This window comes from Lactuca virosa, chromosome 6 (assembly GCF_052849685.1).
Source record: "Lactuca virosa cultivar CGN04683 chromosome 6, Lactuca_virosa_CGN04683_v6, whole genome shotgun sequence".
Taxonomy (NCBI): Eukaryota; Viridiplantae; Streptophyta; class Magnoliopsida; order Asterales; family Asteraceae; genus Lactuca; species Lactuca virosa.
Window position 1 is genome coordinate 7591409 of NC_136431.1, and position 25066 is coordinate 7616474.

The 25066-nt window shown below is 40.2% G+C and overlaps 1 long non-coding RNA gene across 1 annotated transcript; it reads left to right on the forward strand.

Moving 5' to 3' along the window:
- Positions 1-23402: 23402 nt before the first annotated feature.
- Positions 23403-24304, forward strand: LOC145121175 (uncharacterized). The gene is made up of 2 exons (XR_013714521.1): positions 23403-23843; positions 24000-24304. It is a non-coding gene; the product is annotated as an uncharacterized LOC145121175 (long non-coding RNA).
- Positions 24305-25066: the final 762 nt, after the last annotated feature.

Sequence of the window (25066 nt, forward strand, 5' to 3'; positions counted from 1 at the left end):
TATCCATAATATAGGCGACAAATCCTGCGCAGGCCTGCTGAAGGTAGCGCCTAGCTCTCGCTGCTGAACATAAAGCTGGTCCTCATTGTGGCCTCTCGCCCTGAATCACCAACTCTCCCCCACTTGGGGTCCTGATCCGCACCAACTGTTGTGCACAGTCGATCACCGCCCCATTGGGGCTCAACCAGTCCATACCAATAATAACCTTGTTCCCCCGCAAAGGTATGGGAACCAGGTCTACCAGGTAACGCTCCTCTGGTGCTCGCACTGACTGGTCGTCCGCAATCTCGACCTCTAGAGGGCAATCCAACATGCCCGAAGACTCAGGAAACTTCTTGCTAAGCGCAAGAGAGACAAACGATTGGGTAGCACCCGAATCAAACAATATCTGAACTGGGATACCGTTCACATGGAACGATCCTAAATAGAGCACATACATAACATATCAAAATCACAGCGTCATAACATAAAAGCATAAGAAAGAAATCGTACCCGTCACCACATCGGGTGCAACGCGTGCCTCCTCGGCTGTCAACTGAAATGCTCGGCTCCGCACCACCGGAGCCTCTGCCTTGGCCTTCCGGCCATCTGTAACCCGCGCTGTCACTGGATTCGACGCCACCGCTGGCACTGCTGCTGACGCTGCTGCCAATCTAGGGCAGTTGGCCTTCTTATGGCCCCTCTGATTGCAATGGAAGCAAATCAGGTCTGACATCAGCAATGTGGGGGCGGGGGCAGTACAATCCCTACCAAAGTGCCCCATCTTGCCGCACTTGTAGCAGCCTGACGATCCCGCTCTACAAGCTCCCTCATGTCGTCTGCCGCATTTCCTACAGCGGCTCTGGCCCGGCTGACCCTTTGACCTAACGTTGGATCCCTTGGGTTTCTTCCCCGAAACCCCTGTAACCTGCTCAGACTCTGCTTTCCTCTTCCTAACATGATCCAAATCGAGCTCCCTCTCCCGCGCTCTCGCAATCATGGACTCCAGGGTCAGGCAGGCTGAATAGCTGACATGCTCCCGAATATCAGCCCTCAACATATCATGGTAGCGGGTTTTCCGCATCTCCTCATCCCCCGCATACTGGGGTACCAACAGGGCCCTCTCCCTGAACTTGGCGGTCATCTCTACCACTGTCTCAGTCGTCTGCCTCATATCCAAGAACTCCATGGCCAGCTGCTGAAGCTCCACAGCCGGCGCAAACTCAGCCCTGAATCTGGTCACGAAATCTGACCAAGTCATAGCCTCGACGGCTGGGGCTCCCAACGAGTCACCAACCGACTTCCACCAGTCTCTAGCTCTATCCCTCAAACATCCCGTAGCAAAGCGGACCTTCGACCCTTCCGGGCAGAAGCTCGTCAACTGCGCAGACTCAATGTCTGCGATCCATCTCCTGGCAGCAATGGGGTCCTTCACCCCATGAAAATCCGGTGCACCACTCCCTTGGAAGTCCTTGAAGGACAGTGTGCGCGTACTCGCCTGGCTAGACACCCGATCGCTCTTGAATGCCCAGAGGCGATCCTCCATCAGCTCAACAATCCCCTCCTTGATCGACCCGAAAATGACCGGGGTCGACTCAAGGATGCCTCTCGTGATCTCAGACGCGATGAACTCGCGTAGCCCGTCATCAACCTGCTCGGATCCTACACCCGAGCCTGATCCTGATCCTGATCTTGAACCTCTCGCTCCATGTCGTGTGATTGCCATACTGCAAATAAACACATAAACGTCAGGATCATACATGCTCTCGAGAGGTCTCACGCACTCTCCAAGTTCCCTGGTTCCATCTCGGCCCTCCCCGACTCGAGTACGGATCCTCTGCTTCCAGTAGTACGGGCCCATACTACCTTCCACATCTATTCGTACTTTCCTCAAGGATTGCTTCAACATCACCAAGTCCCTTTACCGATACCCTTTCCCACTAACCTTGTCCTAGGCTCTCCTAGGGCACCCTCCGACCTACTCTCCGCCATCAGCTGCACTAGGAGTTCCTACTTCCCTTCCCTAACTAGCTTGCGGATACTATTACATATCCGCTCACTAGTTAGTTAAAGTTAGTCAGGACCCCTATAGCACAAAGCAAGCAACATTCGTGCATCGAGTAACCAATTCAGGCATAACCTATACAGGTCATCCTACTGCTCACTAAACAGTCCTAGCATACAGCTCATACAATAGGCATATAAGGCATCCTTCCTAGATCCTTAGCCCTAATCTAGCATGCAGTTCTCAGAATCACATACATCAGGCATACAAGGCATCCTCCTAGATCCTTAGCCCTAATCTAGCATGCAGTTTCTCAGAATCATATATCATATAACTTATCATAACAAGTATGGGCATCTTGGGGAAAACTTACTTGAGCTCGGCCGGTCGCACGCATCACACACCTTGTTCTTTCTCAAAACTTTTTGACTCAGATTTTTTTTGAAAACCATTTTCCTTGTAAAAATCCTTTAATCCCTCAGTTTGAGTCCGAACACCCCCCGAGGGTGTGTCCGAATCCCTCAAACTAGGGCTCTGATACGAACTTGTAACATCCCAAATTTCAAGCCCAAAAATTTCATTTTTAATTAAGTAATTCACAACATAGTTTACCAAAACATTTCTCATGCCATGTCATTTGTAAAAAGAAACTTAACAATGTGTCTGAAAATCATATCGTCAAAAGTAAAATAAATTAGAGTACATTCCCAGAAAACTCCATGCGGAAACCATGTGTGTGTGTGATGCGCTGCTACACCGCCGACTCCTTCCCCTTAGACGAAGAGGTACCTGAAACCAAAACTAAAACTGTAAGCACAAAGCTTAGTGAGTTCCCCCATCATACCACATACCATACAATCATATAGCATACATACTGCCGGGCAATTCTGGGGCGTCCGTCCTAGCCATGTCAAGCCATTCTGGGGTGCCGACCTACCCATGTCAAGCCATTCTGCGATGCTGACCTACCCATGTCAACCCATTCTGGGGTGCTGACCTACCCATGACAGGCTGTTCTGGGGTGCCGACCTACCCTCCGGTCTTTCAACCGAACACGGGGACTATTTCACCCCCTACTGCTAACACATAATATCATATCTCAATCATGCTGTCAGACATATCTGGGGTGTCCGACCTACCCGATGGTCCTAACGACCGATTCGGGGACTAGTCCCCTTCTACTGATACTATCGCACGTAACATATCAAACTAGCATAGTCACATATCAAGCAAACTAGCATACTCTCATATCAAGCAATAGCAGACCAGACAATTATCACAAAGACAATCATCTCAGCTAAACAACTACAAGTGGGCCAGCCTTGGTGCCTTAGACCCACTTCTACCGGAATGTAACTCACCTCGATGTCGTGTAGTGTTGGAACTGTCCTCGGTGTGAAGGTCGGCTCTCCTCGACTCCTCAATCCCTACACGACAACCCTCAAGTCATCAAACAGAACATACAACCCTAACTAGGGTCAACTCAAGTCCAGTCAAAGTCAATATTGGACAAAGTCAACACCCAGTTGACTTGACTCGCCGAGTTGGTCTACCAACTCGTCGAGTCCATACTTTACTAACCCGATCCAACCCCGAATTACTCGTCGAGTCTAGCAAGAACTAGACGGGTTCTCCTTAATTCAAACCATCGGGACCATCTTCATCCGACTCGCCGAGTTCATCCTTGAACTCGTCGAGTTCATCTCCCTCATAAGAATGTGTTCAGTCTATGAATCGCCGAGTTGTATGAACAACTCGTCGAGTCCATCTTCAAAGATTGGGAGATTGCCTTGGACTCGCCGAGTCTGTTCATCCACTCGTCGAGTCCCATGATTCCCAGGCCTCCTTTTTGTGCCCAAACAACTAAGGGACTTCCTTCCCTAACAACTGGTCCATCCACAGAAAAGATTTGGTGGTCAATACGCACCGACTCGCCGAGTCCCAAGAACGACTCGTCGAGCCCATCCATGACCATTACTATACAGTCGATTTAGATGGGTCTTAACTCATCAAAACCATAGATCTGGCCCCCTAATGTCCATTTTACACGTATAGTTTCCAACTTGGTGCACATGCAAGGGGTCTTTGGCTCAAAAGGCCATCAAAAGTGATCCACAAGATGCATGGGGCTCTCTCATGGCCATAAAGTTGGCACCTTTATGCCATGAGACCCTTCCAATGACTCAGATCTGAAGTCAAGACCTCATATAACACTCCACAAATCCGAATATGGCTTGGAAAGCCCTAAATGTGCCCAAAACCCAAATCCAAGGATGAATAAACACATAGAAGACCAAGACAGGGGCATTTTACCTTGATTGAGCTGAAAATGGAACTAGATCCCTGAATCTCTAAGCCCCAACTCGAACTCTCAAGCTTCTTTCTTCTTCTCCAAGCTACACAACCCACCAAATGAACCAAAATGGCCTTAGAACACACAAAAACGACTAGGGTTTCGATATACAACTCTCTGGGAGTGATAAGGACAATGGAAGCTAAGATAAAGTGTCTAAATAGGGTGCAAACCCTCAAATTTAGGGTTTCACTCAAACAACACCTACTCGTCGAGTCAGTCTCCGACTCGTCGAGTAGGTCACTTAAACTTCCCGCAGATCTCGTCTCTACTTGACGAGTTGGGCCACCAACTCGTTGAGTCCCAGAGAAAATACATACGATTCTTGAATAAAATACATACCAGGAATCAGGTGTTACAATTGCTTTGGACATGCTTGATATCGAGCACATAATATGGTGGCAAACATGATGTCATGGAGACTGGCAGCAAGATAAAGCAGTGATCCTACCATTCCTGGATACAGGGTTGCATTCACATCTGCGCCAGGTGGATCAACAGAGATAGACGTTGATGAAGACATTGGAGTCTTTTCCGGTTTACTACCTGAAAAACTAAATCTCTTTAGTATATCTACAATGTATTTTGCCTGATAATAGAAGAGTCCATCAGAGAGTTATTTAACCTGCAAAACTAAAAAGAAATTTAGTTCACCCATCATTCTCATTTCAAATTGCTTGGCCATTACTTTAGCGAACTTAGAACTCAGCTTCTCATCAGTGGATCCAAAAATAATGTCATCAACATACACTTTAGCAAGGATAATGTGAGATGCTAATTACTTAATGAACAAAGTTTTGTCAAATTTTCCTCGTTTGTATCCATTCTCCAGAAGACAACTAGCCAACGTGTAATACCAAGCCCTGGGTTCCTGCTTCAAACCTTATACCGTTTTATCTAGACGATATACATAATCCGGAAATTCTTCACTCTCAAAACTTGGAGGTTGTTTCAGAAAAACATCTTCTTGAAGATCTCCATTGAATAAACCAGTATTCACATCCATTCGATAGAGTTTAAAGTTCTTGAATGAAGCAAAGGCAAGGAACAATCAAACTGTTTCAACTCGAGCAACAAGGGCGAAGGTTTCGTCATAGTCCAAACCTTCCATCTGACAAAAGCCTTAAACTACAAGTCTTTCCATATTTCTAATAGTAATTCCATCTTCATCCATTTTGTTTCTGAACACCCAACGAGTACTGATAATGGTTTTTCCTTGAGGCCTAGGAACTAGAGTCCACATGCGATGACGTTCAAACTCATTCAGCTTGTCTTGCAAGGCCTTGATCCAATTAGCTTCTTTGAGAGAATCAACAACATTCTTTGGTTCAATCATTGAGACAAAGTTCACAAACATGCAGAATATCCTGCTGACTCTGCTACGAGTGAGAATCCCATAATTAACATCTCTAATGATTTGAGATTCAGGAATATCGCGAAGAATTCTATGATTTGCATCATCATTCACATTATTTAGGACAAAATCTTCCTGATTTGAGGATTTTGATCGCTCAACTTCTTTAGAGATGATAGCCTGATCTTTGGTGTCATAATGAGAATTAATAATTGGATCAATGTTGGGAACAACAGGCTTAGCGACATTTGGCAATAATTTAGGGGCAGGGTCTGATGAACTAGAAGTGAGTTCACTTAGAATGGAAGAAGGATACGCTATCCTATCACGAATGAATGAGTCTTCATCGAACGTGACATGAGTAGTCTCCTCAACAGTTTTCCTTGAAAAGATTGGAAACCCTGAAAGCCATGGATATAGTAGAGTATCCCAAAAGCACTCCTTCGTCATCTTTAGCTTCGAACTTTGAACGATTATCGCTCTAATTCAGAATACAACATAAACTACCAAACACATAAAAGTAGGAGATGTCAGGTTTTCTCCCTTTAAGTAGCTCATAGGCAGTTTTCCCATGGCGCTTCACAATGATGGAACGGTTTTGAGTGTTACATGTTGTGTTGACAACTTCAGTCTATAAAGATAAATGGAGACCAACCTCAATAACCATAGTTCGCCTAAATTCAATTAGTGTCTGATTTCATCTTCCAGCTATGCCATTGTGTTGAGGGGTTCTAATAGTAGAGAAATTTTGAGAGATTCCTAAATTTGAGAAATTTTGAGAGATTCAAGAGATAGTGTGGATTCTTTATCAAGACAAACACTTCACACAATTGGCCTTAGTTGGTCTTTGTTTTATCCAAAACATCACAACTTACCAATTTCAAATGTACAAGAGTAGGACACTTTTACTCTTACATTTGACAAGTGTTTTAAACCTTTCTTTAAGATATGTCACTCAAGTTACAATCTTGGAGTATGACTCTAAGAATTGTTTTGGAACAAAGTATGACTCATCTTCCTGATCTAACCATTTCAACAATTCATGACTCATCTTCTTAGTCATAAGAATGCACTAAGATGACCTTTAGAGGACTAATTGTGATATGATTTCTAAATCATTAAGATGATCACAAACATGATACTAAAGTACTCTCCCATCTTTTCATATTTGAGAAACTTTTATCTTTCTGCCTAATTTGATTCTTCCCATTCGTTCTGCCATACATTGAGACTTTTCCAATGTTTCAGAATTATACTTAAACTTGTAAGTATAATCATATTTACTAAACTTTAGTAAATCAAATAGTCTTAACGAGCTTTGTGGTGGACATGACCAGTGCACAAGAATGTGTACTCGATCCCTTTAGTCCTTCACTTGACTCACACATCCATGTGAACAAGTAATTAGTCTTGATTTTCCAATGCTTGAAAGTTCTAATTCATCATACTATTCAACTTGCATGATTCCAAGTTTCGGTCCAATTGAAACTTGGGTGATGAAGAACTTTCCTGATTTGGTAAATTTAGACACTACCACAAATGAAAGAATCAAATCCATTTTCCAATATTGCTGTCAGTGGAATCATATAAGCAACAATTTTCCACAAATGCCATTGTAAGGATACTTCAAATAAATAAAATTAAACAATTTTCTTTTATTTTAAAACTTTGCGGAAAAACTTATCCTTACAATCCACATGGAAAATTGTTGTTATCTATTCCTTAGCAATATATCATAACTTCTTAAGCAACTGCTCAAAATTCTGATGCGATCGAAATCCACCTTCGCGATCAGAATCATCATATACTTCCTTTAAGATTTCTCTCTATTCTTTGATTCTTAAAACATCAACATGTGACCCAGTCACATCATGTAATGAGGATCTCAGAATAGAACTTAACAGAGTTAGATAATGGGCTCTACCTGATGTAGAGTCAAACTTATTGACTTTAACATCCTTAGGTAAATTTGGCAGCTTTGCAATCAACGCCCCTTCCTTTGGCAAAATAAACATATGGACCCTTTGGTAATGGGACTATCTCAGACTTAGCCTTTCTCTTTACCATTTGGTCAACCGGGTTGACTATGGCCAGTCCCTTTCCATTGGGAAGAGAATGTTTTTTCTGGATTTCCAGTGTCACCATTGTCACTGTCCATAAAGTTTTTGGGAAGTTGATCTTCTAATCAAATTTGCTTTACTATCGTTCCAAATCATTGCTGATTCAGCAGCACCAAGCAAATAGATATGATCATTAAGGTTCATGTCATAGTCTGTTTCATAGTAGTCCCAAAGGAACTCACTATGTGACTTAGAAAGTGATTGAACATCCAACTTTCTCAAGACTTTGACAGCCAACTCTCCCGGCTTGTCAATATGTGACTTCATCTCTAAGATGTGATCACACATAGACCTTGCTTGCCATTAGGGCTTGAGTGACCTTGAACTTGTGGGTTAGGGAGAATAATTGGAGGAGGTGGAGGAAGAGAAGTATGACTTCCATGAGCCAAACTCGGGAAGTCATATTCATTAGGAAAGCTTGGTTTGGGAAGATCATTGTTGTCTAAACCAGACATCAACAATGGGAGAAATTCATGTAAAGTTGATTTAAGTCCTTAATATAACACCCAATATGATATATTAAGGCTAGGACCCAACAAACTATTTTATAACTTGGAAGAGGGATGCCGTAATCCAAGCTATAAAATATTTGAAGGTAGGTGAATGACGATTCACCAACTTCCACCAAGATAAACGAAATGTATTATTAGGTTTTAATTGGTTTTGAAACTCCTAGATTCTTTTGAGATTCATTGAACTTTTCAATGGCATGTTTCAATCTCGAGTGTGCCCTTCAGGTTTTGTGACTGGGATGTCGAGGATCACAAAACAAGGTGTGAAGTAACCATGCAAATATACTTGGTACCCTTAATATTTACCCCTCAATCGATATGCCGGTTAACCACACACGCTCCAACGATACTATGATAAACATTAAGTTACCCTTTGCCTACCTTGTTAAGTCCAGGTTAGTGTGCCGGTTAACCACACACGCTCCACTAACAGCTTAAACAAAGTGCAAAGTGTAATTTCATGGATTAGCACCTTATTCACATTTTCCTAAGTAACTAAGATTGGGAATTTATAAAAAGTTTAGTTACTTAGTATTTATCATTAATACTTTTAATGAAGGGAGAATTATAGTCCTTATCCTACCTGTTCGGCTAACGACCCTCCACCAGTCAAGGAAGCGGTGGGTGAGAGTGGACACCCATTAAACTGTCATTTTATGGGCAGTAACCTTATACCCCCTTATAGACCGGCTTCGTGAATGAGGCCTACTAATGGTAAGACGACTTGCTCTTATACATATAATATATTAAACTTTTAATATTATAATAGTATAAGGGTGTATTTTAGACATTTAAAATACTTGGTGGTTTAATCTATTAATTAAACTATACTCTTAATTTAATTAAATTTAAACCATGTCATTATGGAATTATTAATTCTCTTTTAATTAAACACTTTAATTATCTATTAATAAAGTCCATAAGAGTTAATTGAATTATTCAATAAAAACATCATAATTCCAATTATTAAATTCAAAATTAAAACCATTTAATTAATTGTTTAAGTTATGAACCCAAGAGTTTTAGAATTCAATTCTTTTTTTTTTATCATAAAAAAACTTTTTCCAAATTCCAAAACTTGAGGGCATGTTTTGTAACTCTTGAAAACTTTTGGATTCCATAACTTATGGAGTTAAATACTTGTTTTATGATGAAACTTTTCATGTTCCATAACTTAAGAACAAGTTATGGAATTCTTTAAAACATTAAGACCAAGTTTTGTAACTCCATAAAAAACTTTGAATCAATTTTTTTTTAAAAACCTTTTCATATCCATAACTAATGGAGGTTTCAAAAAACTCTTTAGATCAAACTTTTAAAACTAATAAAATAATCATATCATTTTATCTTTTACTAAATTTGACCTAATTCAACTCATATAGCAAATGATTCAAATTTTACAAATAATTAGTTTTTCACAAAAACAAGTAATTATCTTAAAATTTGACAAACGTCATGTTTTTTTTCCAACTTTGAAAATAAAACATTTGCATCAATATAACAGAAAACAACCAGGCTCTGATACCACTGTTGGGTTTTGAGCATTCTAACACTCCTATGGTGTACATGCAACCCTATAAACTTTGGATCTATGTTTTCTCTATTATACATGAAAATATTATCTATTCCAAGGTTTCATCCTAACTAGCATATTATGAAGCACCTATACTATAAAGTTCTAGTTAGATGACATACCTTTTGATGTAGCTTGATATCCTCAAGCTTTAAGAGCTTAGCCCCAATAGTGTGGAAGCCTCAAATGGAATCACAAATCACCAAAACACCTTTGAAGAACTTGAGAGAATATGTATGCACACTAAAATCGGCCCACACTTTTTTTCACACACTTGTGCCAATTTTGTGAGCCAAGGACCCCTTTATATATTATGGAGGATTAGGGTTACATCCATGTAAACCCTAATACCCATGACCTTTCATTTACATAGGATCCATGGGTTAAAAGCTCCATGGACCATCCATGAAAGCTTAGCCCAACCTAAATGAACTTGGCCCATTCCATATATATAAGAGTCCATATTTAATTAGTTCTTTTTGATCACTTAATTAATTCTAAATTAATTCTTGATCAATACTAATTAAATAATATGATTCCATATTAATATATTAGAACTTATAATATATTAATATAAATCATAAATATACTATTCTCAAAAGACTATCCATATAAATTGTGCCGGTGAAGTGCAACCCAAATGGACCATGCCGGGTCGGGTCAAGTACATACCAAATATAGTTATGGACTTAGACATTAATCCAACAGTATCTTATGCCACAACTAGTTTAGATGAGCTTGAGCATGAGAGAAGAAGTAGCGACGAAGAGAGTTATCAGTAAAGAACATGTCTAGAACATAAATGTCATTCTGTTGGTTTGCAGTCATCACAATGACATTTTTTGATCAATAACTTTTCCTTCGTTCTTATTAAAATAGACTTCATAGTATGCGTCACATAATTGGCGGATAGAGATGAGTTTATGTTGAATACCTTTGATGTATGACACATTCTTGAATACAACATATTTGCATTTGATAGTGCCATATTTTGTAGCTCCGTTTTCCATTGTCTTTGTATGTAACGGCTAGACCATCCTTTTTTACAAAGTCATCTAGAAGAGACTTGAACCCTGTTATATGCCTTGAGCAACCACTATCTGAAAACCAAATATGTTCTTTACAATGAAAAACTAAAAAATACAGTTAGTATACACTGACCCATCTTGCAATGGGCCACTTAAGAGAAAATATAGTAACAACCATCACGGAGACAATTTAATGAGTTTACCTTTTTGATTCATTTTTCATTTTGGGAAATGATGTTGTAAGCACGAACAGAGCCTTCTTCAAACTTACACTCGCTGACTTTGTGAGAAACATCACCAAAACGATCACAAACCCTAGTTCTACAATTCTTTCTTTTAAAATTAAAACTTTAATTTCTTTTGATAGCAGAAATTGATAAATCTTGATCATTTGATTTGAAAACTTTTATGTAACGCCCTGTTTCGAATCGTTTCCTATTTCGGGGTGGTGATCAAGGATTGGGTATTTGCAAACTTAGGACCTTTCAATAATTGAAATTTGGACTCATATGGAGGTGAATGATGTATCTTGGATGATCCGGGTGTTCGATTTGTGTTTTGGAGCAAAAGGGTATTTTGGTAATATGTCAGCCCGGGCTTTTATGGAAGTTGGATGTTTGTTAGGGAAATTTTAAGGCAGGTATGAGTTGATTAAACATAGAGCTTCTTGTTACCGTTTCATGGATATAAGGATCGTCGGAATCAGAATTATAACGAAGAAGTTATGGCCTTCGGAGTGCTTTAGGGTTTAAGAGGAAACCCTAGTACGCGGGGTGTACCTAGGGAGTACGTGTGGCGTACTGGTGTGAAGGATAGTATGCGAGGCATAATGTGGTGTACGCTTAGCGTACTGCGAGGGAAGGATCGGGAGTGTGAGGCCTCGTACGCTGGGCATACGAGGAGTAAGCGGGGTGTACGAGGTATAAGTGAAAACCCTAAATTAAGATGTTGTACCCTATATAAGCACTTTAAGTCTTTAGGGATGGCCTCTTCACCAGCCTCCAAGCCCCTAAAACCCTAGAAATCATCCCTTAGCCTCCATGGTGGTGTTTTTGAGCTTATTGTGTGCATCTTGGTGTATTTTGGTTCATACTTAGGAAGATGGAGTTTGGTGCAAGGTTGTAAATCAAGGAAGAGCTTGTGGATCCTAATTCTCTACTTCTTTTCCAGCTTGTTTGAGGTAAAAAGCTATGACCTTGCTCATTAGAAGCTTAGACCTAGTCTATATGGGTTTGGATCTTTTTAGCCCCATGAATGAGATCTAGTGTTGGGCACCACTCCAGGAGCTATGAGTTGCCACTCTTGGTGTTTCTAAGGTTCAAAGTCCATAAAGTTGGCACCTTTAAGGTTTAGAATCACCCATGCATGAGATTGTGTCCATTTAATGAAAGTGAAATGCTATATCTTGAAGTCGGGTCCTTTTGGGGCATGCACAGTCACCAAGTCCGTGACTTTATGGTTATAGACGTTTATTTAGAAGTAGATCTGTGGTTTGGACTTCTAGTCTTAAGAATTAAGTTCTTAAGGAAGGTTTTGGCTTTTGGGTGAGTACGTTGGGCGTACAAGTTTGTACGCACGACGTACAAGCCATTTAGCATGTACGCTTAGCATATAGCTGAGTACGCCCCCATGTACTCAGTGTGATTGGATTTTGAGGTTTGGGCTTCGGTTTGGGCCATCTTTTGGACTTAGTTGTCTTGGGCCCTGTTGGGCCATCAGGTTTTGGGCTGATATTTATTCATGAAGGCCTACAATGGGATTTGGGCCCAATTTGGAAAATTGGGCCTTGGATGGCTAACTTGGTATTTTGGCCTTTTGGATTATTAGGTTTGGGCTTAAGTCTTGGTCCAAAGTAGGTAAGGGGTAAATTGGTCATTTATCCTAGTAAAGGTCTGGTGGTTTGGATGGGAATCCAATTATTAATTGAATGTTATTTGATATTGATAGTTCGGGGATCTGTCAGCCAGCAGCCAGGGATCATCTGAGTGATTCGAAAGTGCGAGGTGAGTTTCCTCACTGAGTTTAGCGGGTCGAAGGCACCAATGCCGGTCCATGATTTATATGTTAGGATGCTAGATGTCTGCGTGACTGTTGCATGTGTTGTATGATGGTATGCTTATTGGGCAAGGCTCGATGCTAAGCAGGGCCTGATGAGTATATTGTATGCTAGTTATTAGTATCTTTTTTTATGCTTACCGGGCGAGGCTCGATGACTGTATGGTATGCTATAGCATTTGTGATTATTGCATGTGCTAGTAAGGTTGTATGTTTATATGATTATATCGTTAAATGATCATGTGTGTATCAGGCAGGGCCCAATGTCAGGCGGGGCCTGGTGATTGACAGATCTGTAACCCGAGTGGGGCTCGATGCCGGTCAGGGTCTGAAGTCAAGCGGGGCTTGATGTCGGGCAGGGACCTGGGCCAAATGGGACTCGATACCAGGCGAGGCCCGATGGAGGGCGGGGGACCAGTATGTGATTTACGTATGTGTGGTATGTGGTATCTTGGGGACCTCACTAACCTTTGTGCTTACAGTTTTTAGTTTATGTTTCAGGTGTTTCGGTTTTCAAATGGAAGAGCTTGGAATGATTGCATAGCACGCACCACATGTTTCCGCATTCTGTGATTTACTCTGCTTCAAGGATGTTTTGATAAATCTTGATTACCTTGGTTTTGTGGAAATGATATGTATTAATGATTTATTAATTTAAAAACGAAAATTTTATATTATTAGTTTTGGATCATTTCATCTTTTTTAGTTCTGGAACAAGGAGTGTCATCAATGGTGTACTTAGATGACAACATTTCATGGGACTCAGATGAGATGGAAGAATCATTTGAAGTAGAGAGCTTCGATTGACCTCCAAATTCAGTGTTGCTAATAGAGCACTGAGGAAACATGTTGAGAATTTTGTTTACAGAGTGAACTTCACCATTGGAGATGGGAAATTTCAGCAAGGTCTTAGTGGAGAGCAAAATATACTCACGATGAGGAGGTTGATGAAAAGGGTCAAGAGCAGAAAAACGAGATATACACTTGGTATTGCCATTTGAGTCATTGGTACAGTGTGTATCAATGAGAGTTTGATTTACGTAATAAGTACTGACAAATCTAGTTTTAAAATCTTTCTCGAGATTATCAAAGTCATAAAAAGTTTGTTTAGTGTCGACCTTTTCGATTAAAGAAATAGCACCTTCAATATCACCACCAATGATTTTCTCACACTGATAAGGAATTTGAGCATTAATAATTCTAGTGACATTACGGAGAGAAAAGGTCAAGTTATTTAAAATAAGTTGAATGCTTCTTGCATGATCGACAACTTTTTCCTTTTCATTGTGAAGAAAATTATTGGTCAGTGACATACAAGAGATAGAGAGATCAAGACGCAATTGATCAAACATGGCAACTTTTTCATCAAAAGAGTAGTTAACAAAATTTTTTACATGATACATTGAGGCTGAGTCCCAGTCCTGAGACTTAGAGTCCTTTGCAGCTTGAGAGAGGTCAGCGTCAAAAGTACTGATGTAGTCCCCTGGTACTTCAGTGTGAGACTCATTAATTTGATCCATGAGACACTTACATTTTGTAACTTCATCATCAGAAAGCCATTCTCTGTCAAAAACGAGTGATATGGTGTTCATCATCTCTTGTGCAATTGAGCATCTTTGAACCAATCGATAGACATGATATGGAAGAAAGTTTCCAATGACAATACTCGCCTTCACGTCGAGATTTAAAACTCTTTTCTCTTCCTTGTTGTATCCTAGAACAAACTTATGTTTTAGTCCACTAAAGAATGCATTGTCACTGGAGGATCGATACATATAGATGATAGGACCCTTCTTAATAACATTAAGCATGCCATAGTCCTTGATCTCGAGAACATCCGTAGCCTTTGATTTCTATGTAGCAAAGTTGTATTCATTGAAAGGAGGGATCAACAAATGACTTTGGATTATAGGAGGAAGACATAGTAACTTGAATGTATCGTAAACATGCTCTGCTACCAATTGAAGGTTTGTATCGATCGGATACACTCAAGTATGAATAATAAACAACAAACAAAGAACAAAGACCAAGATAATCACAAACATACTTTCACTAAGAAAGAGGGTTCTCAAAAAGAGAACATGTCACAAAGACGACACCAAGCTCTATTAGAATTTAACCCTAATAATACAATATATACTATTATAGAAAAGGAGATCCCACTATTTTAGGGATGCATACTAATCTATGTAAAGGTCAGATCCTAATCACTGAGATTACGGATCAGACATCATATCTATATACAACCTATAACTACCTAATATACATATGATCACCATGATCACTGAGTTCACGTTGTCACAGATCATGCTAATGTTGGCGTTGGCGCTGATGCTGGCACTGGTGGTCAGTCTGTAATGTGTTTGACTTATCAAATAATATGGTGTGACCTTAAAAATTCCCATGAAAATGCACCAGTAACCATGCTTTCATCCTATCCTGGTGTGTCCAAGGTTGCTTTGGTAAATCGGTTAAAATATTCCTTCACCAACTCTCCTTCTGTCTGCTTACATTCGATGATGGAATGGGTATCTCCTATATTGCATGGTAACTGTATGAAGTTCGTAAAGAAAACATATTTTAGTTGTGCAAAGTTGTTGATGCTCCCTGGTGCTAGCGTTTTGAACAACTTGTCATCGTTGTTGTATAGTGTTGTAGGGTAAAAATGCACTATAATATCTCGTCCAACTTGAGTGATGTCATCGTCCACTCATAATTGTCTATGTGGCTGTCTGGATCTATTGTTTAGTTGTATGTTTTCAGTTTTGGTAGCTTCGAGGTGTTCGGTATCTCATAGTTTAGTAGATCTGCTGTGAAAGGAGAGCTTACACTCCATCCCATCGTGTTGTGGGGAAAATATGGCTATTAGAATGGTGTATATGGGAAGGTGTGTGGTGTGGCGTATGAGTTTGAGAGATTCTGCAGTGGTAAATAGGGATTTGTATTTGGGGTAGGAAAAAGGTGGTATCATCGTCAGAGTTGTTATTTGTGTTGTTAAGGACATATTTGCTACAGTTGGACGGAAGATGATGTTGGAATAGCTGGCTCGCTTGATGTTGGTGGCAGGACTAGAGCTAACACCGGTTCTAGTGGTTTCATTGGGTGGATATGGCTTCGAGTAGCATCGTTCCCTTCATCAATTTATTCAATCGTCATTTCTTAGTGGATTTAGCTGAATAGATTTTGTTCATTATTGCACACAACGGATGGCACCAACGGTGTAACGTCGTTCCGTTGCTAGGGCTTCAAGCCCAGAATCCTGGGCGGAACTTGTAGTTACATACATAGATGGATATAAGATAATTGGTCAAGTCGGTAATGGTTTGAGAAAAAGGATCTAAGATAATTGGTGAGAGTGTATCAATGGTCGTCCATATACCTGAATTGTTCACCTCCTTTTATAGTTAGGGTTAGGGTTGTACCTGGTGGTAAAGGCCACATGAGTACCAAGACCACCTAAATAGTTCCTGTCAGATCACAAGAGCATGGACTGGTCCATCTTCTCCATGATTCATCTTCTAGAGTGTTTATTGGTGAAGAGCGAATCTCTATTAATGGCATGAACATTCTCTTATGCTGACATTCTCCCTTGTGCTCTGATCATCTGTCCTTCACGTGCATCATGTAACTGTTGTATGTGAATACCAGACGAAGTCACTGCCTCACCAGTGAGCCGTCCTGACAGTTAGTTAAGCCATGACAGGACGGGCATTGGGTGACACAAACGGGCTTCGTTGTTTCTCTTGTCCCGTTGCGACGTATCAGCAGGCATACATCATTATTGTTGAGGTATGGCACATTAGCATGGTCCAGATATCAAGATATGGAGTGACAGTCTTGTTTGACACCTTCATGGCGCTCGTCTGCCAGCTCTGTCTAGCGCCCACACCCCTCTCTTGTCGGGTGCTCGTTGGACGCTCGCCAGGTGAACCCAAAAGGCCTTGCTAGCTGGGCCTGAGTTGGGCTGGCCCAAGGCCTGACCTAACTCTCCCTTGACCTAATTGTCCCCTATAAATAGAATAAGTCCTCCTCCTTGAGGGGGCATCTTCTAAAATCTAGATCTAAACCATGGCGAGTTCCCCTTAGTCTCTAAGAATCTAACTAGCCGCCATGGCTAAGCACACACCCCACACAACAAAGTGGTTCTCTCCGGCTAGGAGAAGCCCATTCATCCTCAACACCGATCTAACTTGATCGTTGGAGCTTGCTCCCGTTGCCCAGTCCCTGGGGAAACTCTAACGATCTGTTGTGATTCTGGCTAGATCAAGTCGGGAATACTTAAACGGCATCATACCCGGATCTATGATCTGGATCCAAGACTCCAAGACCCGAAGACCTGGGAAGTTAGCACAACAGTTGGCGCCATCCGTGGGACCAAGAACGAATAGCTATCGTCTATTGGTCTTAACCTCAGATTCGCCTCCGATCTATTCAGATATGTTTTTCATCGCCTTGTATTTGCTCAAAATTTTCACTTCAACCATTATTAGTTTAGATTCATTTGGCCCTCTCAAGGATCTATCCAGATCTGCTTCCCAAACGTTTGGATCTCCAGATCTGCTTTGTTTTTCCCTCAGATCTCTAGATCTGTCGGGTTTATGCTCACCAAAACGTTTATGTAACCTAAGGAGATCTTGTTAGATCCATTTATGTTTGCATTTCAATAACTTGTCTAGAAAGTAAAGGAGGAAAGAAAGATTTATGGGTTTCGAAACATTTTCCAGTCCATATCACAAGCAAAATCACTTTTATTGATGATTTTCTATGAAAACCGTCATTTCTTAAAACATTTTGATTATAAACAATTTTATGTTGCTTGTACATCCCAAAAGCCCCATAAAATCGTTCATCCCTTTTAACCAAAATACATCAGATATTTTTGAAACCCATTCAAAAAGTTACATAAATCCTAGACTACCTTTACAGTTTTTAGTTGTACCAATGATAATAAAATATACAAAAATGGTCGTTTGTATGTTACTTTGTCTTCTTTCATCCGAAAACAAACAAAAGAGAAAGAAAAGTAGCTGACTATATAGTACATTTAAAGGACCAAAAGTTGGCAAAAAAGGTAAAAAGATTTCAGGTGCTAAGCCCCACCTGGTTCACCCACCTTGTCTATTTCACCCTTCGGGTAATGACCAACAGCCAACCAGTGGCTTCCATTTTATTAGTTGTTGGCATCAACCTATGACAATCAGTGGTTGTACCCAGCTTCAATAGCAGCTGCCGAAGCCACCTTTCCTCCGGCAAAGCAACCCCATCAACGACAACCATCAGTTAGCTACCTACTCTCGTTGGCCGTTGTCAGCTACTCCTCCAACTCCGATCTCCATCACCACCATCAGAGTTGGACCATCTCCTATTGACATTAGACCATCACCATCGTCATTGTCGGTCGTCTCGGGCTTGCCGATAATAGATCCGACTAAACAACGCCCATCACTCGTCGAACTGCTGTAACAACAGCTCCAACAACTTTAATCGCCAGTTGTTACGTGCTGCTTCTCCACCATGAAGCGTCGATGGCTTCGATTGTCAGCTATCGACCATCTCAGCTCGCCAACAATCCTCAGGCGGAAACTCAACATATCAGCGCTGCCCACAACCTTGCTGCTCCAACCTCCCTGTGCAGATGGAAAACTCCGATCGGAATCAGACACCTACTAGAGCTGATTGCAAGCCTCCATGTTATCGATCTCCATCATTTGATTCATTTCTCTTGTCTTCTATCCAACGTTGTGCTCTGGCGATGAATCACTAGGACCACCCCTAGTCATCTCAAGCTTCAGTGATCCAGCAGATTGATGTCGTCGGCTGAGTCGATGTTCCGATCTCTTGCTGAGAGTGATGAACTACAATGGTGGAACCCCCATCTCCAACTGTCCGTTTTATTCCATAGCATATGCCTGAGATCAGATACGCCTAAAACACTTTCACCCAAAGTCATACCCGATTAAGGCATAAGTGGGACCCACGTGTGTACTTTGGTTCCCTTGGTACCCGATGAATTCCACACAAAAAAAAAAAGAAAGGGAATTGGGTTGCCATTCCTCTTGGACTTCTCCTACTAAGTGGTTTCCCATGCATTTTGGGCTCCAACAATTTTTTGGACTCCCATTAAATCGGATTTTTAATGGGTTTGCTCAACAACAAAAATGGCCATATTACAAGTTAAGGGTCAGCAACCCAGCGCCCGAATACCGCTAGCTCCACTTAACAAAATACGCTTTCAGAACAAGTGTTGTGGTCCGAACTCGCTCGACATTTTCAAAAATAAAAAAGGAGGGTGAAGAGTAGTATGCTACCACTGCTACTACTCCGTGAGATGCTTCGAAGCGATCGCGGTCTTAATCGGTTCGTGATTTCAAGGAGACATGTTGGCTAAAACCTGATTGCATCATCTTTTTAGATGTCACACCCCCGGCCGAGGCGGTGGAACACGCCGTGTTGTGCGACTAAGTTCATGGATCACAGGTAAATTGAATATATAGCACAAGTACAACAATAAACACAAAAGCATTCGAGTTCCATCTTGATATTTGAATACAAGGTTTTTATATATGATAATAGTACATGAATTGCCTTAACAGATAGACATATAATACAACAGAAAGTAAACTAGGTCACCTGTAATCCAGTCCGTCTTGAATGTCTGTTTAGTTATTTCCTGAGAATACATGTAGTTTTGAGGGTCAACACAAGGTTGGTGAGAGTTACAGGTTTTCTGCTAATAGAAGTAATACTTTTAATAAGTCTAAAAAATATTTTCTTTGTATGTATAACAATAGTTAAAACAATGTTTAAAGAGTCTTTGAAAGCCAAAATTTTGTAAAGAATCTTTGAAAGACACAATGTATCTTTGTATAAGTAAATCCATACTTTAAACTGTGTTTGTAATGAACCTTTGAATATCCTTGAAAACCAAACTGTACTGTTACATAAGTAATTCCATACTTAAAATAGTTTTGAAAGCAACCAAGCCCATGGTTGGTAGTGAGAGAAAGATATACTCTAGTTAATGTTTATTGTGAGTCCTATACATATGTATCTCGCTTCATTAGATGTTGTAGTAACGATCGTAGACACTTATCACCCGCTTCGATTGATCTGTCGATGTTGTAGCCAGCAACTGCTGGTGGGGATATCAACCCCATATAAATCTATACATATGTATCTCTCTCCGAAGATTAACGGTTATAGTAGTGTGGGTATGCTAAGTGTTTAGAATCAACTAATGAATAACGTCTCACCAAAAAACCCTTAACAAAAAAGTTTGTGAATAGTTCTCAGGCCTAACTTAATTGTGATTAAGTCACTAGGCATAATGAATTTCATTGTATAAAGTTTATAATAGCCGCGTATGCTTGGTATGTATGTAAAAGTGTAATGTGCTCGCTTGTATAAAGATGGACGTTTCGAAGTAATGAGCATATGTACATGTATAAACTTTATGTATTTAAACATATAAATATACCTGAATAGTAATAGTTTGAAACATTAAAATACCACAAAGTTTTATAACGTGCTTGTTATAATATACATTGTCACATAAATAAAATCATATATTTTTGTATCATGTAGCATTTGTTGTGTGTACAAGTTATTTCACGATAAAATATTCATAATACGCATACAAAAATTTTGTACTAGTTTATTTGTAGCAATATGTTAAATTTTTAAATAACATTTTTATAAACTAGATTTATTTTATTTTCGCATAACGAGTAATATATTTGTACAAACAAAATAGATAGGAAGATGTATTCCCCCGAATAATTAAAATATTAAAAAGGGACCGTAAGCACTCACCCTTGAAGCATGAGTTCCATTTGTTCGAATTCGTTTTCTTCAGAGAAACTTGTCGTGTGATGTGACATCCCCTAATTTCTCGGCCAGAAAAGACCGATTTAATTTATGCTTTTAAAATAAAATTAGAGTAATCTTTTTAAAAGATGTTGCGGAATTTGTCCCCAAAACAAAACATGATAAAATTTTATCAAAACCTTTCTTAAAGAAATATATATTTTCGTTTTATATCAAAAACGCAGGATGTCATGTTCCGATACAGATCAAAAGCATAAACAAGACATTATAAGCATTACAACAGTTATTTACAACTACTGACATATAATCCAAAAATCTCTCATCATCATCCGACTATGCTCGGTGTCCACTACCTGTAATAATAAAAGCTGAGTGGGTCAGGCTTGGGAGCCTGGTGAGCATATAGGGTTTTCAACCCACAATAATAATAAATCTATTAGATTCATCAATAGGGGGATGGAGTACGCCAATGAACATATAGTTCACCAACACCTACAAGTTGCGAACCTGCTAGTGTTCCACTGGACTGTCTAGAAAGGTCCGTAGTCGTCATCTATACTCCGCTAGACGACTACAACAACAACAACAACAACATCGAGGCCTCTCATCATTTTAACACACATCGACTATTTCGTCTACCCGTGTTTTACCCAACATATTTGTAGATAAAATACATATACAGTTTAAAACTTGTATAAAACATCTATTCAACAGTCACCTCAAATAAACAATTAATATAATTACACATAGCACGTATTTTAAAGAAAATACTTCATATCTATGTGTAAGGTGAAAGTGACTACACACTCACTTGATTTAATGATAATCGGGCAGCACTTCGTTTCCTGAAACAATCGTTTCTAATAAAACCGAGAGTTTTATTGAGAAACCGGGCTCTGCGAGGGTTGGGCTTCAAAACCGAAAAGATAAATTTTTTCCAGGTCTTTGGGCACTTCGGGACGTATTTTAGGTGTTTGGTATAATACCGGGGCTTTGGGGGAAGGATGAATGGAAGAGATATTGTTTAAGGGGTGAAAAGTGGCAATTTTCCAAATTACCACTAGGGGGTCTCGCACCCTTCTATTTATAGGGGGAAGCTTCAGATCCGAGGGCTAAGAAGCGAACAGATGTCAGCAGATGTGAGGGGCAGTTGGCGAGCACGTGCGAGGCTCGGACACCTGGTGCGACACGCGTCGGTGCGAGGTGAGGCGGCTTCGGATGCGAGGAGTCACCGGGCACGCGTCAGACTCCTATTGGACCGCGCTTCGGACGGCTCTCCGGTTCGGACACGCGTCTGATGACTCACCGAGATCGGCACGGGGCAGCTTCCGAGCGAGGGTGACGTGGCCAATTCCGGACCATGTGAAATTTCTCGAATTTAGCATTTTTTTCTCGATTTTTGTGCCAATACTTCTAAAATCCATAACTTTCACATATGGGCTCCGTTTTTGACGTTCCTTATATGCACGCGTAGGTAAAATTACACTCTACAACTTTCATTTAGACTTCGTCGGCTAATTTTGAATTTAATTTTAATATTTTTATTTTTAACAGAACGGGACATGAAATCCTTTAAAAATTCTTAACGTCTTCATCCGACGTCCGTTTTCGTCTGTCTTTTTACCGTTGTACTACTATTGACGAGACCTTCGATTATCGTTTAGGTCGGGTCGGCTAAAAATCACTCGATCTAAAATTCGAGTTTTTAGCTGTCTACTGCTAAGCTGAAATTTAGAAAAATCATAACTTCCTCATACGAAGTCAGATTTGGGTGTTCTTTTTATGCATACTCTCGATTTAACGAACACTACGACTTTTATTTAGATCACTAAGGCTAAAAAGTAGTTTATCAAAAACTTATTTTTTACGTCATTCGACATCGTGCCGGTTTTGTCGCGGAACTTCGATAACTCATAACTTCTTCGTTATAACTCGGATTTCAGTATTCTTTATATATCCGGAATCCTTGTCACGACCACTACAACTTTCTAAATAGATATCGGCTTTATCTAATATTTATTTTCGACGCTCACTTTTATTCTTAATTAATTAAATCCTAATAATTAAGCATAAAGCACATAATATTCACATAATTCCTTTTCATTTCTTCAAAATGAGTTACAAAGGTTAACCTAGAGTATTACGTCAATATTAATGCCTAGCCTAGAAACACGGTCGTTACATGTGAAACCACAAATCCACCATTCTTGAACTCTGAAATACTCTTGGGACCGTTTAGTAACAAATCAAACTATTGGAGGCTGTTTGGTAATTTAATTAACCAAAATAGGACTGTTTGGTTAAAATAAATAAAAGGAGGGATCAAAATGGTTCAAATGAGATTAATGTTTGAATATTGGGATCTGTTTTGCTAAAAATAACAAGGGATGGGTTGTTTTTGAATAAATGGAATCATTATTTGGGGATTCGGACTCATTTTGTCGAGACATACCAAGGGAGGGGTTGATATGGTCATGTTAAGCAAATGGACGGTTGAATTTGATTAAATTTAATCAAAGTTTGAGTTTCTTGACTTTTGACTTGGTCAAAATCACAAAACGCGTTTGTCTCTCTTTTTTTTTAGGTCGAAGCGATGTATCAGTTGAACGAAATCGGGAGAGGGAAGAAATCAAGCGATCAAGCAGCGAACGGAGGTGGTCCGGTGGTTCTTGGTTAATTGGTACAAACGAATGGAGATTAGGTCTCCTCTTCGTCTGATCGGGCTAAATCACGAAGGAAACACGAAGCGGCTAGAGATCGGTCGACTTCGGATCGATTGTTGGCAAAGGGAAGTCTCGTCGGTGGTCGATGAGGCCGAAGAGGAGGGAGGGAAGGGGAGGACCTCTGGGGTTTGGCTAGACCGAAGGAAGAAGCAGCGAAGGGTCCGATATCGCAAGCAGCAGAAGTGACGAAGACGATGGCGTCGTTTCCCGACCGAAGGGTGCGAGGCAAGCTACCCCTGCGGTGAAACCCGAAGGGAAAATGGTTTGATCTATGGAACAGATGGAGAGGAGGCGTCGGTCTCCAGCGATTGCAGGTAATCGGATGGGGGGTGAGGGGGGTCTGCTCCGGCAGCCTCCCTGTTCATCTTCTTTCCCCTTTTTTTTTTTTGATAGAAATCTGTGGAGGGAAAGGATGTTTGGGTCGATGTTTCAGAGTGATCGATAGGGCTGTTGGGTTTGATGATTCACAGGAAATGAAGAAGGAAGAAATCATTGTTTTTTTTCCTTGTTGTTTCATTCAATGGGGAGAAGAAGGAAACGGGATGAAGAATGATCTGAGGCAGTGGTTATCATCTTGAAGTTACTTTGTTATAATCTTATTTGGTTTCTTATGTATTGTATCTGTGAAATATTTGAATGTGTCTTGCATCTGTGAAGTCTTTGAGTGTACTTTGGGTTATGTACATACATGATAGATAGAGTATGTGTATAGGGAGGAAAATGGCTGATGTCCTTGGTGTACAAATGATCAAATGAAATTTGTTGATAGATTTTATATGGTACTATGATTTTTTCTATTGATTACTGTTGTAGCATAGGTGGAAGTATGTATTATGTGTAATTCATTTGAATGTATGTTTTTCTCTCATCCAATTAGGGGTGAGTAAAACCGAAACCGAAAAACCAAAACCGAACCAAAACCGACAAAACCGGAACTGAGAAACCGAAACCGAACCCAAACCGTTGGGTTTGGGTTTAAATTTTTAAAAAATGAAAAATGGGTTCTGGGTTCGGTTTTAGTACTTAAAACCGATCCATAGGAACCGACCCAACCCATTGGGTTGAACCTGCCTTAAAACCGACTCGCCTTATATATTTTAATACAATAGAAACTATATATACCATTTAAAGTTTGTTGTTTGTTAAACTTGGTTGTTGTAAACTTTTAGCAACATACTTTTGATGTTGTATTAGTGTTGTAATTGGATTTCTTAATCTAGGTTGTTAATTTTGTTTCATTTTTTAAGTCATAAAGATTTGCTAAAAAATGGGTTACAACCCAAAACCCACTGGGTTAAACCCAAAACCCATGGGTTGAACCCAAAACCGATCCACAAACCCAAAAACCGAAAATGACTTAAAACCGAACCCAACGAGTTCTTAAAGCCAGAAACCAAAATTTATGGGTTGGGTTCGGTTTTACCATAAAACCGACCCAACTCGGCCCATGCTCAACCCAAATCCATATTATATGTACTTTAAAGCAATATAATTTGTAATTTGTTTATAAGATATACAAAGAATTGAGATTTTTGTA